The sequence below is a fragment of the Aplysia californica genome, unplaced genomic scaffold (genome assembly GCF_000002075.1).
Source record: "Aplysia californica isolate F4 #8 unplaced genomic scaffold, AplCal3.0 scaffold00317, whole genome shotgun sequence".
Lineage (NCBI taxonomy): Eukaryota > Metazoa > Mollusca > Gastropoda > Aplysiida > Aplysiidae > Aplysia > Aplysia californica.
Window position 1 is genome coordinate 622,192 of NW_004797587.1, and position 8,307 is coordinate 630,498.

Sequence of the window (8,307 nt, forward strand, 5' to 3'; positions counted from 1 at the left end):
ATAATAATAATAATAATAACAATAATAATGGTAATATTATTACTATTATTACTATTATTATTCCTTACTTACAACCCGTTACGCAATCTGGCGTTTAGGGCAGCAACAAAGGATCTCCAGCTGTGTCTGTTTTGGGCCATCTTGGTCAACGTCCCCCACGAATGGTTCCCGGACTTCATTTCAGACTCTACTGTGCGTCTCCAAGTCACTTTGGGTGTGCCCCTCTTGCGATGTCCTTCGGGTGCCCAGTGGTGCTTGGGGTGTGTGTACTGTGTGTGTGTGTGTGTTTCTTTGCAGTCCTCAGTGCACAAAGCAGCGCTGGGGACTGCACAGTCCCCCAGTGGGTGGCGACAGGGGACTGTACAGCCCCCTTACAACTTCCTTTGTGAATTTGATGCCAGAACTCATCTATAGGTATACAACTAAAACTTCTTGCCGATTGCGTCGAAGCACTCTCAGTTAATGTGTGTAGAAAAATGTTCCAAGAAACCGCGGAACTCACATCCTAAAGGTACAGGGGTCGCGGTGAAGACTAACTGTCCCCGTTGGATTTATGCGGCCGCGTTATTTCACATAATTCTGTAACATAATTTGCCTAATTTTGGATTCCCCGCGTTTTTTCACGATTTTTTGCACTTTTCACAGAACAATTGAACTAAACACCTCGCCTTGTGTGATTATAGGAGGCATGGATTTATTCCTGATTTTTTAAATGGTCATTATACCCGTTTTTTCCGTGCTGGCCCATGTTATATCGATGTTTATTTTTTAATTAATTTTTTTTTGGGGGGGGGGGAGGTGGTGATAGAAACAAATCCCAGCTTATGATTACAGATAATAATATGTTTATGCATATTTTTATGTGTGTCAGTTTTGCGGTAAATTTCATAGTTTCTGTGGAAAACGATGTTCCCCCGTAACATGGCCAACAATCAAAGATGGCTACCACAGAGACCAACGTTATCCTCACTAAACTCAATAAATTTCGTCATAATTCTTCTTATTTAATTTTGTTGATAATTAGCCTATAGCGCCTTTAAAGATTGAAAGAATGAAAGAAAGTCAAATCTCTACAAAATTACTCGTATCATGTACATCTTGCTTATAATAATATGATCCTTCTGTCGCTTGTCTTGGGGCAACATCGTCAACACAGTCAATGCAGGCATTAAGAAGATAAAGACAACCGCATTAACACACACTGAAGCAAAGATCTGTCTGGTTACTTCACCAGAGAGGAAATGTTACCCCCTTTTTATCCCCGAGTCTGCATCTCGACTTTTTTGCCTCTGTTCCAGCTGATAATAAATATAGCACGTCCATTAATTACCAAATTTTGGAAGACTTGAATCTAATAACAGGCCTTACTTTTTTCGTACTAATAAACAGATTGTATCCTGTGTTGGTTACGTTGAGCGGGTGCTCTGGTGAGGTTTGCTTCTTTTTCCGATCAAACATCTACCACGCGTGTGGCGTCGGTGGCCTAGTGGTTAGGCTACCGGACTCCTAATCGTGAGGTTGCTGTTCGGGGGTTCGAGCTGTAGGCCCGACGTTGTGTCCTTGGGAAAGGCACTTTACACGAATTTTCCTCACTTCACTCAGGTGGGAATGGGTACCCGGCCATAGACAGCGAAAGATCTTGTTATTATGTTAGTGTTTTGGCGCCTATAAATGGCTGCTTGCACTGTATGCTTCCCAGGAAGTTGAGGTTGTTTCAGAATGATCTCAGGTCTGCTGGGGTAATAGTATAGAATGTGAAGCGCCTAGAGCTTGATGTTGAGCGGGCATTTGCGCTATACAAATGCTATCTATATTATCCTGATCTCTCCTTCTATCCTTTCTTGTTTTTGTTAGTCGCTTATAACACATCTAATCTTCGGCATTTATAGTATGACCTAATTTGTCTGTAAGTGCAGTAAAACGCATACTAAAACTAGATTTTAAAAAGTTAGGTTGCTGTGTTCATTGCTAGGCATTCCAAAGGTACCGGGTTTCAAACCTATTCAGTGCACACATCATCAATTTTCTCTTCTTTAACCTCCTCTTCTTCGTATTATCCCCCCTCCCCCCAACTCACACACACCTCTTCACCCTCTCAGGAGTCTTTTTATTGCGTATCTTTTTATGCTTCTTTTTATTTTCCCCATTAGTAATGTTTTCTATTGATTAACTCCCCAATCAGCTAATTTACAGATTGCTGTTATTTAGATAATTAATTACTGAGTCGGGGAGGGATTTTGTATGTCAAATCTACCCACAAATAGACAGAAACGCAGAAAGATATCAATCTCCGACGGAGTCCGCACTATTCCGTCATAAGAGAGGATGATGCCTGTGTTGTATTGGCCTGCCTGCTATGTGTTTTGATGGTTGCCAATGTGCCTTATTCTGCACGTGCATGCTCAACAAACGACAATGTCACTGAGTGCATGGAAGGGATCGGGTGCGCTGTTTGCTCAGTTGAGTTTGGTGTGTGTGACCCTTGTTCAAATCTCCAATAAGGCTTTCTTGAACTGGGACTGTTTAGAGGCTCCCCTCCCACAGACACTTGAGTTAGCCCTTCACAAATGGTCTTTAAATTCTGAGGTCTCTAATTTAAAATAACCTTACCATGTTGACAGGGGCGTTAAACCTATACAACTTCTTCAGTGGCGGTGGGTAGTGAAGGGCTCACGGGCTTGAGCCCCAACCCCCTCCCCACCCACCACCCCCAACTCTATCCCAAAGTAAATGAAAGTTTCTCCATATTGAAATAAACTGTTGAAACCGTTATGACCGCACGCAATGAACACAGACTGATCAACTTGGCGGCTTGCTCGTTTATCCAATCACTGTTGTCGCCGCTTACAACTATAGTAACCTAACAGCCAATCAAATGTCTTTAGGGCTCAGCAATGGATGAGCCCTTTCTCACGGTCCGTCCTTAATGAAACTCTTCTTGTAAAAAGGTAGAAGACTGGGGAAAACTAACACTGTACCGAGCTTGGAGTAACTATATAGGGAGAGGCCCTAACGTTGCGTCGCCCGCTCAACAGTTCCAACCAAGTTGAAGCCGAAAGGGCGGAGCTTATCGGGCCTGCCGCCATCTTTGTAAGTTCAAAACAATGCAGCGTACGCAGCGTAATCTCCTTTCAAAACAAGCTGCTCGGACTCCATTGTCTCTCAAAATTTCTTTGTCAATGTTAATTACAGCATTATAAGCACTCACGTACAGTTGTAATGTAATAAAAATGTTAACAAATCTTACTTGCATCAAATTACCACCTCGTTTAGTCGAATATTTACAGTAATACGTGTACTATGTATACACATTGTGATGGTAAGATATTCTGTTTTACATGTTTTAGAGACAAAATTGGGATAATAAGGATCAAAACAAAATTATAAACGGGATGATAACATTTGCTGAGTTTTTGGTAGTAGAACTTCATTACTTTTACAAAAAACGAAGACTTCTTGATAGTAACAATATAATAAGGACAGCAAGAAATCTTACTTGCATCAAATTACCAGCTCACTCAGTCGAACATTTGGTAATACATGTACTATGTATACACATTGTGACGGTAAGATAATTTTTTTTTTTACTTGTTTAAGAGAAGAAATTGGGATAATAAGGATCAAAACAAAAATATAAACGGGATAACAAAATTTGCAGACTTTTCGATCATAGAACTTCATCAGTGCAAAATGATGTCATCACTGACATTATTTTTACAAAAACTTAGTCTTCTTGACTTAAACTTACAACAGAATATATTTCTAACAAAATTGAAAATGATTACACAAAAGATGGTAGTGAGGGTGGGATGGGATGGGCAAAGAATGAGGAAGGAGAGGGTAAGGCAGATAAGAGTGAAGTATGATGGTGGAAATTACCCCCCCCCCCCCCCCCCCCCCCAAATAAAGCGAGGAGGGAGGGGCACCTTTAAAACACCAAGACACTTTATCTAAATTTTACAAAATACTGTTAAGGGTATTGAAAAATTGATAGAGAATGCTTATAATAAGAAGATTTTCAAAACAGATTGCACTAATTTATGACTTTTCACTCTTGACAATGTCACACCCCATGCACAGACAGACGACACATGGCATCAAAAATGTTATTCACACACCAAACACACTTCAATGACATTCTTTGAAGGCACTGTCGAACCTCCGACGAGACTTCAAAAAACAACAAGGAATTTACTTTTGACACATTGGAGTCAACAAAGGCACCGATGCAGGTTTCACATTTTCAAATGCTTTGTCAACCTTAACAACACAAAACCAGCAATGTAAGCAACATGCAGAGCAAATTGACAAGTATGCTAGAGTAGATCTAGGCACATACGTGCAGTTATCATCATGAAATCTTTTTTCATTCTGTTTTTACTGTGAGATGCATTTACGGCTAAATCAGAAGGCACTTCGTTATCAAGTTCAGTGCCATTGCTAGAGACTGATATTTTTTTTAACATTTGGTAGGAAATTTTGAATTTTGCCTGGGTGGCGACCGAAGCCTACTCTTGTCGATTTTAGACCACCAAGGGACCTTTAATTTGAGCAATTTGCAAACGCGACCTCCGAGATTTTTTCGCCCTTGTCCGAGAAGGCTAGGGGTAGATCTTTCCTACCAGAAGATCAGGGGTGTGGCTGAAAGACAGAGGTAAGAAGGAGCCAAGGAGTAGCAGTAGAAAGGCTGCAGAAAGAGTCCGGAGCCCTGAGGAGGTAGGGGCAGAAAGTGGAGGTGAAAGCAGACGAAAGAGAAAGTAGAATTTTAGGGAACAAAATTTTTCCGCCACTACTCGGATTCGAACCCAGGACCTTTGAATGAGAGGCCCACCGGACCCGAACGCTACGCAAACTGCCATTCGGTTGACACTAAGTTTACAACTGAGAGAACTGAGCTGATCTCACAAACATGGCCGACCGTCGTCTGCAGCGGCTTCACGTTACGCGACTCGCGGCCTCTCCTATTATAGTTCCTCCAAGGTACCGAGGGCCACGGTCTCCTAGCCCTGACAATGGGGTGAAAGTTTACGACACACTTTCCCCACACTGACACAGATACCTGTGCGCTCATTGGTTCTTTGTTGGGTGCGTTCAACTTTCTCGACTACACGGCCTAATCCAGCTCATAGAAGTATTATGTTTGAAGTGTTGTGCGTGCATGTTTGTGTTTGTGTTGCTGAGATTTACAGTTAATAGTCAGGTCGAATTACTTTTAAGGAAACTTTTTCATCACTTGAAAATTAATTAGAGGAAATTTGGAAGTGAATCGGCTTCGTCCCCACCATCAACAAAAATTTAACTAAGAACAAAGAGCTCACCGTGAGTATATAAAAATCATCACTGCTTAATTCTTATTGCTTGCCATTTGGTGGTAAAGAACTGGAAGCAACCTAAGCCCCACCCAAATTTTGGTCCACCTACCGCCACTGCTTCTACTATGGCAGTGATCGGTGTTGTGCACTCTGTCGTGTCATAGTGTGGCTCAACAGACGTTGCGAATGCGAGTTTATGTTGAACTGATAGAGCATCATGTGTTCCTTTCCTGACTTCTGGATCGATAACAACGACAACCTTTCCTGACTTGGAGTGGGAAATGGGAGAATCTTCAACATTTTTCATCTGCGTTTAACGGGCTTTGGACCGTCACATTGTTCTATAGATAGAGAACATTGCGACCGCATTAAAAATGTAGCCCTGCCTTGGTTTTCTGGTAGCCCTAAGAAGGACTGTTTTTTCTTAGGTCCCAGGGGACTGTTATTTTCCTCTTCTTCTGATAAGAAGCAGAGTTTTCCGTTGTGCCAATTTGTGAGGGGTAGTCAGAGGAGGTTCGTGGTGTGAGCGTGGTCCGAATGTCGAATGGGGGGGTGGGGGGTGGGGGGGGTGTCGTACGCTGATGGTTCACTACAAGAGCCACTGTCAGGGAACTCTATGATTTCCCCTGAACTCATTTCAACCTTGTGACGGAGAAGTCCCGGCCCTATGTAGGAGCTGCTTGGGTTCCACGGGTCTCTTGGCAGGGGTTCAAGCCTCGTTGAGAAGTTGAGCACCGATATTGGGTGTCCGGTGGTGGCGGCTGAGTGGAGCGTGAGGGAATCGTTGTGTAGAGCCAGGCGTCGAGCAGTCTCGAACATCTCAGCGGAGTAGTTGGGAGAAAACAGAGTGTGAGCCGGGTCCTGTTCAGAGCTCTCTTCCCGCTCTCCGATCAGCACGGGTGTCCTCTTGTCTGTTTTCTCCGGTGTAGAAGAGCAAGGACTGCCATATTCTGGGGAGGTACCTGTCATCTCTGACTGCGAGGAAGAACTTACAGAAAAAGCGCCCGACGCCATTGAGCGTGTTCGTGCTTCCATGATGTCTCGGGATCTTAAAGCTTGTCGCTCGTTCGCTGGGAGACTTGTCAAGAAGGAGGTTGAGACACTCTCGGTAAACTTGCTGAAGCCGAGATGAACTCTTTACCGTCTTTAGGATGTAGCCACGAGGGTGAGAGGGTCTGTTTCCCAGGACAACGCACCAGGACAAGACTCCGAACGAGTAGTTCTCCATCTTGAAGGCGTTCTGTTCCATGGAGTGATCGTCCAGTTATGGGGCGCGATATTCTCGATTGTCGGTCCAGTTTTTGCGTTTGTCAGATTCCCGAGGTAAGACCTGAGCGGATCCGAACCCACAGAGTTTGAAGACATTCGACATTGGCCAGTTTCAGGTCGCCGTGGACTATGCGCCTTGTGTGCAGGTAGATAAGGGCATCGATGAACTGGGTGAAACAAGATTGCGGCTCATCACCTCTCATATCGTCCAGGTACTGATGGAGAGCGAAAGGCAAAAACTCGGTGAACAGAGTCTTGTACCGGTATTTCGCCCCCTCCATAGCAAGAGACACCCGGACTATGTTAAGTGTGTCTCAAAGATGGCAGGACGGAAACTTTGTGGCGGAATCGATCGACTCTCCTTTTCCGTTCTTCCCTCGATTCACCAGCGGAGGAAATGTCGTAGATGTTGATCATGGCGTACTTCTCCAGCTTGCGTCCTTTCTTGTTTACCCTGTGCACTTGCTTGTAGGTCTCCCGAAGTATGGTTCTTCTTTCCTCCATGTCGAGAGCGGGCAAGGCATCGCCGTCGAGGGTTATGAACTTGGGTTCCTGGAACGTGCGCATCTTACCCATGGTGGCGCTGTAGATGATAAAGTCTGGCTTTGGAAGCCGATGAGAAAACGTTCGATCGTAAAAGAAGAAAGCTGGTCGCAAAGAGCGTACTGACTTGCCGAGCAAATACAGTCGAATAATGTGTGGCAAGCGTCTTGAGCTTATGGGGAGAGACCCATACCCTATTGGATTTTACACCTCTCGAGAGTGCACAAAGACGGCGAGTCTCAACAAAATTTGTTTACTGACAGTTATTTTAGCGTGTCAACACCCGGAGCCTAGCCCCTGATTGAACAATTAAAATTTTCTGACCACGGCACGTGTCACCGAGGCCAATCACCAGACCTATTCTTTCCTCACCGCTCTCTCCCTCGGTCGACGATGTCTTTGATGAGGTAGAAGAACTTACATTCAGTGGATGAAGTCATATCTTCATACCTTGTCCGATGTTTACATTTTGACTGTCACCATGGACTCAACGGCCCAATCATGAACTGAACTGACGTTAACAACAACACATACCGGCACTGAGATATTCTGACCAGAAGAACGGTTGGTATAATTTTTTTCCTGTGGCCTGAGGCGATTTATTGGACAGTGTCATATTTTCACAACTTGTCCAGCATTTACAGTTTGTTTTTTAAATGTTCCTTGTACATCCGGCAGCCGAATGTGAAATAATCAATTTGAAAAAAACACACCACGTTGGTCTCAGAGTGTGGAAATCTTCATAGCAAGTGCCAATATGTGTGTATGTGTGTGAATGTGTGTGTGTTTGTTTGGGGGCGGGGCGGGTTGTGAGGTGGGTTTTTTTTCAAGGGCAGCTCTCTTTGTACTGGAAAGCAGTAGCTAACTGTAGTTTTGGGGAATTTCCATATTTTTATAGAAATCTGTATAATGGCCCGTTTTATCATTGGTATTCAGCATGTATTGATTTGATTTCTTTCATTATTTTTCTGTTGATCTCACAATAAAGAAACTACCGAAACATTTTTTTAATATGTATATCATCTTAATGTGTTTTTTACAGATCAAATTGAATTTTTAAGCGTTACTTTTTAAATTCCTCTATTAACGTCTGTCGCAGACCTGGCACTGGATGATGATGATGATTAAAAACTATTAATTTTTTTCTCTGTCTTTCTTTTTCTGTGGGCTTTTTTATGGGGGG